Source organism: Nuphar pumila, chromosome 6, assembly GCF_984573655.1.
Source record: "Nuphar pumila chromosome 6, dmNupPumi1.hap1.1, whole genome shotgun sequence".
NCBI lineage: Eukaryota > Viridiplantae > Streptophyta > Magnoliopsida > Nymphaeales > Nymphaeaceae > Nuphar > Nuphar pumila.
The window spans coordinates 24,247,037-24,254,136 of NC_143254.1; positions in this window are offsets into that span (position 1 = coordinate 24,247,037).

A 7,100-nucleotide genomic window follows, 5' to 3' on the forward strand; every position below is an offset into this window, starting at 1 on the left:
CCAAAATGATGATCAGGTGTTCGCGATGTTGATCCCAGGTCTCTGAGTACACCAGGATGTCATCAATGAACACGATGACGAAGGTGTCTAAAAAGGGTTTAAACACACGGTTCATGAGGTCCATGAAGGCTGCAGGAGCGTTGGTGAGTCCGAAAGGCATGACAGTAAACTCGAAATGCCCATACCTGGTTCAAAAAGCCATCTTGGAGATGTCATCTCCCTTAATTCTGAGTTGATGGTATCCTGACCTAAGGTTGATCTTTGAGAAAATCTTGGCATTCCGCAGTTGATCGAACAGGTCTTCAATACGTGGTAACGGATACTTATTCTTTATCGTGGCCTGGTTGAGCATTCGATAGTCGATGCACAACCGCAATGATCCATCTTTCTTTTTAACGAATAAAACATGAGCTCCCCAGGGCGAGACATTGGGGCGAATGAATCCTAGATCCATCAATTCCTGTAGCTGCTTCTTGAGTTCCTTGAGCTTGGCTGGCGCCATACAGTATGGAGCTTTAGAAATTGGCGCAGTACCCGGTAGCAACTCGATGTTGAATTCAACCTCTCGTGGTGGGGGAAGTCCTGGCAGCTCCTCTGGGAAGACGTCTGGAAAATCCCGAACCACCTCCAGATCTCTAATCGAAACTAGCGTCGGTTCGGACTGGACGACACTGACTAAAAAGGCAGTGCATCCCCTTCTCAGGTAATGTTGTGCCTTTAGCGAAGAAATCATCTTGCTTGCACGGACCGCCTTTACGAACTTGAATTCCACCTTAGGCATCCCTGGTGGAGATAACACAATTTTGCTTTCATGGCAAAAGATCTTGGCATGGTACTTGTGCAGCAATCCATGCCTAGGATGACGTCAAATTCGGTCATATCTAGAAGGATAGTGCAGGCCGGATAATGTCGATCTGCCAAGACTACGTCCAAAGCTGGCACGTAGGTCACACAAATAGTGCTCTTCCCAATCGGGTTATAGACGTTGAGAGCATTATCTAACGAACTTACAGGTACGTGCAAGAGTTCAGCAAATTTTACAGAAATAAAAGAATGAGTGGCACCGCAATCAAAGAGTACGAAAGCTGCTTGGTTAGCAATCAAGATGGTACCTTGCACAAGCTCGCCCTTGGTCAGCTGTTCGACCGTGGCAGTGTAAACGCGTCCCAGTGCTTTCTTTTGGCCGCTGGACTGTGGTTGTTGCGCCTGATAAGAATGTTGTTGTTGCGGCGGTGGTCGGGGGAGCAGATGTGCTCCATTATTCCTTTTGAGGTCGTCAGCCGCCTTCTTGCGGCACTCGCGTGCAAAGTGGCCCATCTTGCCACAGTACAGGCATCCGCCTGTAAGAAGAGGGCATGCTTGCCCGGGGTGAGGTCGTCCGCATTTGGGGCAGACATCGCCCGCCTGCTGCCGGGCGGGAGGGTTGCCCTGAGGACGCTGACGTTTGGAAGGAGGATATGGCTTTCTTCCACCTTCCTTGATTACGAAAAAGGGCGGTCGCTTGGTTTGACCGCCAGAGGGATATTTCTTTTGATCGTTACCCGCAACGGGTGGCTTCTTGCTTTGGGTGCTCTTGGAGCGTTCCCAATCCTCGGTCAGGAGAGTGGCTGCAGCAACAGCTGCGGAGAGAGTTGATGGCATGCTGTTTAGGACCCTTGGTCGGAGTCCTTCCTTTAATCCGCGGATGAATTTACCCGCCCGCTCCCGATCATCTGCGAATAAGTTGGGGCAATGATGCTCCAACTCCTGGAACCTGGAGATGTAGTCTACCAGACTTGACGTGCCTTGGCAAAGTTCCAAGAACTCCACCTTTTTCCTCTCCCTCGCATGAGGAGGAAAATAGTTCTCCAAGAAAGCCTTCTTGAAAGCCTCCCAAGGAATAAACGAGTCTGACGGGAACTGTATGTTCCGAGTCGTGTCCCACCAATGGCGGGCGGCACCCAAAAGTCTGAAAGTACCATAAAGAGTCTTCTTGTTTTCTGGGACTGTCAAAACTTGGAAAACTCGTTCTATTTCCAAAATCCAGTTTTCAGCTGCATCGGGGTCGGGCTTGCCTGCGAAGGTTGGAGGATCGAGCTTTAAGAACTTTTCATATGATACTGTCGCAGGGTGGCTTGGTTCTGGGGTAGGTACTTGGTTGTGCGCTTGATTTCGCATGGCGCTAGCCAATGCGCTCAAAGATTCCATGATGAATCCCCGTTGATCTGACCATTCGTCAGACGAACCTTCGTTCGACCCTCGAATCATCCTTAAAATACCCAGATGATACATGAGTCAATACTTGAAAGAGAAGAGTAATATAAAAAAGTTTATCATATTTCTGAGTAATAGAGATTACAAAAGCCCAGCAGTGCTGGTATAAGAGGGCACTTACAAAAAGTTAAAACAAAAACTGTCCACGGTACAAAAACCAACGAGTTTATATCCTTTAGGGATGATGAGAGTACTTTCTCAAGTACTCTCTTGCGATACCCGTGCGCCTTAACCCGCGCAGAGGGGGAAAAGGATGCAAATCCTCATTTGGGACTTCTTGCCCGTGAAGAGGAGTAGTGGGGGAGTAATGTGGTGAGACATCCGGTGCATAGGGCGGCGAAGCCGGAGTGTATACCGGAGAATCCGGTACGTACTGCGGTGGAGCTGGTGTGTACACCGGAGAATCCGATATGTATAGCGGTGAAGCCGGAGTGTTTACCGGAGTATCCGATATATACTGTGGCGAGTCTGGGGATGGTGTGTAAATTGGTGAGTTGGGGGAAGGCATATGAGTGGGTGGAGCGATGTCCTGAGCACTCTCTAGGGGTAATATTTGTCAATCACACGATGGTGTGTCATAAGTACCTTGGACTGAGGATGCCGTGTCCTCCAGATCTTGTGCTGCAGTCGCCCTTCTATCGTATGCTTCCCTGAGTTGACAATTATCCATCGTATGTCCTTCTTCGCCGCAGAAAATGCATCCCATCTGGGCTTGCCAGGGGGATTCTGCTTCAGAGGATTCCCGAGAAGTGTGTCAATTAACTAAAACATGATTTGACACACGACTTCCTTCCCGAAAGTGCACTGCTGCCCATGTCGCGGCTAGCGGTGCCTAGTAGGTATCCGGAAGCGTAAAGCCCCAAGAATCCGCAAAAGTGGGAGGGGGCGGCTCGCTGGTTCAATGATCTGAACCGATATAAGAACGCTCAAGTCTTCCTACCACAGAGCTTCTGCCCCTCACAGAACGACATCGCGTTCTTCTTGCGCCTCTTCTGCGTCCCAATCTTTCACCATCCGGAGGGTTCATTTTCTTTGGACAAGAAAAATCCCAAATACTCATGTAAGGTATACTCTAGTCTAATAGTATAGAAAAAGAGAAATTAAATTACTTACAGCGCGATGCGGATGCTCGATGACCAAGAATCACTGTTTCGATCTGCTCTGATACCAAGTTGTAACGACCCAAAATTTCGAACCTTATAAATTCCTTGAAATAGTTGGAAAATTCCTTTTCTTTACAGAGTTTATTTCTAAATCAGCGGAAACGATTTCTTTTAAAAGAAAAAGGACAGGTTTGACAACCTTGGGCACGTTAGCGAGAAAACAAAGATTTTCCATGGACGATCTGCAATAATACTTAGGAAACCATTCCTTCTATTTGAAGAGAGTATCAAGTTTGTATAAAATTTGGGTTTCCTCAAGGGAAAATCGTATCAAAAACCAAAAATGTCCAGGAGAAGCACTACGAGCAGAAACAGTGGATCCTTAAATCATCTCGCAGTCGCGCCATCGCCTGTTGCACCTAATCGTCACCTGTACCCATGAGATGGGTTAGTTTTGTGAAAAACTAGCAGGAGTGTACAAAGACAGAAAGAACTAAATTAGGCATAGATAATTTATGCAGCAGGTAGTAACGAGCGAACTAAGCAGATAGACTGGAGGAATAAGCTAAGTACAACAAACTGAAAAGGGTGTGCATGCTCAATTTAGTTATTACTTGATAACCGACCATGGGGGTACATACATGGCACGTGAGTCAAAACAGTCGAGTCCAAGCCGAGTGTTCATTATGTTAAGTATTTTAATATACCTTGGTTGTCTGACTGAATCCTATTCCTATGGAGACGACCGATGGTCGAGAGAGTAAGTCCCCAAGGCCTGATAGGGATGCATACAACTTCTGCAGAAGTGTTAGGCTAACTTATGTAGCCCCTATCCCTCCCCCTAACCTCCGATGACTGGGGAAAAACGGGTCTTTTGCCCTTTTTTGAAAGCCATAAATGGACTGTCCATCGGAGTTGGTACCCTTCGTCCTCTCTCTTGATGAAGCAAGGTTGAATTAAGCGCGACGGGGTTTCTTAGCCGTTGCCTCATTCTTCATGCTCTGGTCCATTAGACCGAAACGAGCATCTTGCCTATGAAGGCGATCCCACTCTTATATGTGTTTTCAACAACCTGCACTAAGCATTAATCGAGGTCATAAGACTCTCTCATCCAATCGTCGTAGTACTAACATGTCTCGCATGTTTTAGAAGTACGCTTACGAAAAAAGGGATACAGGTCCTTAATAGGAGCCTCGAGAGTGTGTTTCGCAAAGATATAATGTTTTTTTAAAACTATTTTAACATATCAAATCTTTCGAAACGATACACAATCTTGTCAACATAAGGCATGTGATTTTCTCGAATCTGACATCCGATGACGCAGTGTCTGGGTGCTATGTAAGTCACGACACTGGTTTTGGTAAATGGGTTTTACAAAGGAACCTATCACCCAACAACTTGGTCTTGCTCCAGATCAAGGGTTTTCCCAAAACATATTGGGTGGAAAGAGGAATAGGTATTCCTCTCGAATACACTGAGTCTATGGCAAGGAAAAGAAACAAAAGATAATAATGCGAAAAGGAAGTGCCTGGGCGCGAAGCGCGACGGCAAACAGGAACTGCGAAAGCAAGAGACAAGGATCGTGAAACTGCGTCCTTGAATTAAAAGACAGTAAGTAGTAACTATGAAAGCAAAAGCCTGGGCGCAAAGCGCGACGGCAACAGAAACAGAAAGTGCATAAGCAAAGGACAAGGACCGCGAAACCGCGTCCTTGAATTAAAAGACAATAAGCAGTAAATACGAAAGTAAAAGCCTGGGCGCAAAGCGCGACGGCAAACTGAAATGCGAAAGCAAAGGACAAGGATCGCGAAATCGCTTCCTTGATTTAAAAGTGTACTTATATACATATAAGTATATAAATATATCATTAAGTCCTTTCGATTATCAATTATTTAAGCTTGATTTAATTATTTAAGTCCTTGTGCAACTTCTCCTACCTTGGAGTATTGCGAGAATGAAACCGTCTACGAACGTAAGTGATCATCGGTTTAGTTCGCGGGGCGCGAACGGGCTCCGTTGCGTAACACTGCAAAAGTATGCAGTTTAGCATGCATAAAATAAATATAGATAGGGAGAAAACTCAGTTTCTCCGCAATCCAATGCAGGAGTCATTGGCCCCTATCGTTGCGAAAGAGAACGGGGTAGGGTCCAATGACCCATGTCGTTAAAGGAGATGGGTACAGGGGCCATCGGCCCCTGCCGGATTTCTAAAGGAGGGCAAGGGCCTTCGAGGCCCTTGCTGGGTGTTAAAAGAAGGTGGGGCAGGAGCCTTCGGCTCCTGCCAGCCTTTCTTTAAAAGAAAGGGGCCGATGGCCCCTACCAATGAAATGAATAGGGTGGGGGAGAGTGCAGGGGCCAAAGGCCCCTGCCGAGCTTTTGCTCGACAAAAAAAAAAAAGAGAGACAGGGGCCTCTGGCCCCTGTCGGTTAAAAGAGGGGCAGGGGCCATTGGCCCCTGCTGGGTTTTTCCAAAAGAAGGGAGGCAGGAGCCAAAGTGGCTCCTGCTTCTCTTTTAAGGAGAAGAGTAGGGGCCATCGGCCCCTACCAAAAGAGAAGGGCAGGGGCCTATCGGCCCCTGCCAGAAGAGAAGGGAGAGAGCGCAGGGGCCAAAGGCCCCCTGCGGCTATCTAAGAGGCGGCAGGGGCCAATTGCCCCTGTCGTTCGTGGAGAAAAAAGGGGGGGGGGGCAGTCGCAGGGGCCTTTGGCCCCTGCCTGCCGTAACAGGAGAGGAGACAGTGAGGGAGGGGGCTCACCTGTGGCTGCCGGAGAGAAGGGAGGACGCCGGGGAGGTGGTTGCCGAGGAGGGAGCTCGCCAGAGAGGGTGGTGCCGTGAAGGGGGGGGGGGGGTTGGCCTGCGTCGGCAAAGGGAGATGGAGATGGAGTCGGGGGAAGAGAGAGCAGAGGGGAGAGAGACAAGAGATGAGAGAGAGAGTCGGGGGGGGGGGGGGGGTCGGGGGAGGTTCGTAGGCCCTCCCCTCTCCCCTCTCGTTTTTTAATAGGGAGGGGGCGCACACAGGGCCTGCCCCCTGTGTCGCTGGAGAGGCCCCCCTGCCGTGGGCTGCCAGTCCCCTCGAAAAAGGGTTTTCGAGGGGCTGGCACGGATTGGATCCGGGTCGGGTCTGGACCCGACCCGGGTCCGATCTTTTTTTTTTCTTGTTTTTAACTGGTTTTTACAGAGACCAATAGATACACGTCTCCGTAGATAATTGTTGACCTCCTATGAACGAGTGAGTGAATTCAGAACGATCCAATGAATCCACTAGCTTTCTATTAAATACCATTACATTCAAGACTATTAGATGCACATCTCTTTGTGTTTAATAGCAGATAACCTCCTATGAGCGAGTGAGGGAATTTGGAATGATCTCTTTAATATTTGCTAACCTTCTATTAAATACTATCACATCTAAGACTATTAGCTATTAGATGCACATATCCTCAAGCACGCATTTAATAGTTGCTAAATAACTATAAACTAGTGAGTGAATTCAGAATGACCCAATGATCCAATTAAATGAATTATCTTGTGATATTAATAATTGAAAGTGCATATATGCTTCAACAAATGATAGTGCATATACAAAAAGACTTAGCACTTGTGTGCATGTAAGCGGTTACAATTCAATTTAACTAATACCAAATCTAAATGTATATTTGGGTCAAATTCAGGTCTGTCCAATACTTTCATATTTGGGATGGATTCAATTCTACATTTTAAGTCAGATTTGGGGTTGATTCAAATCAA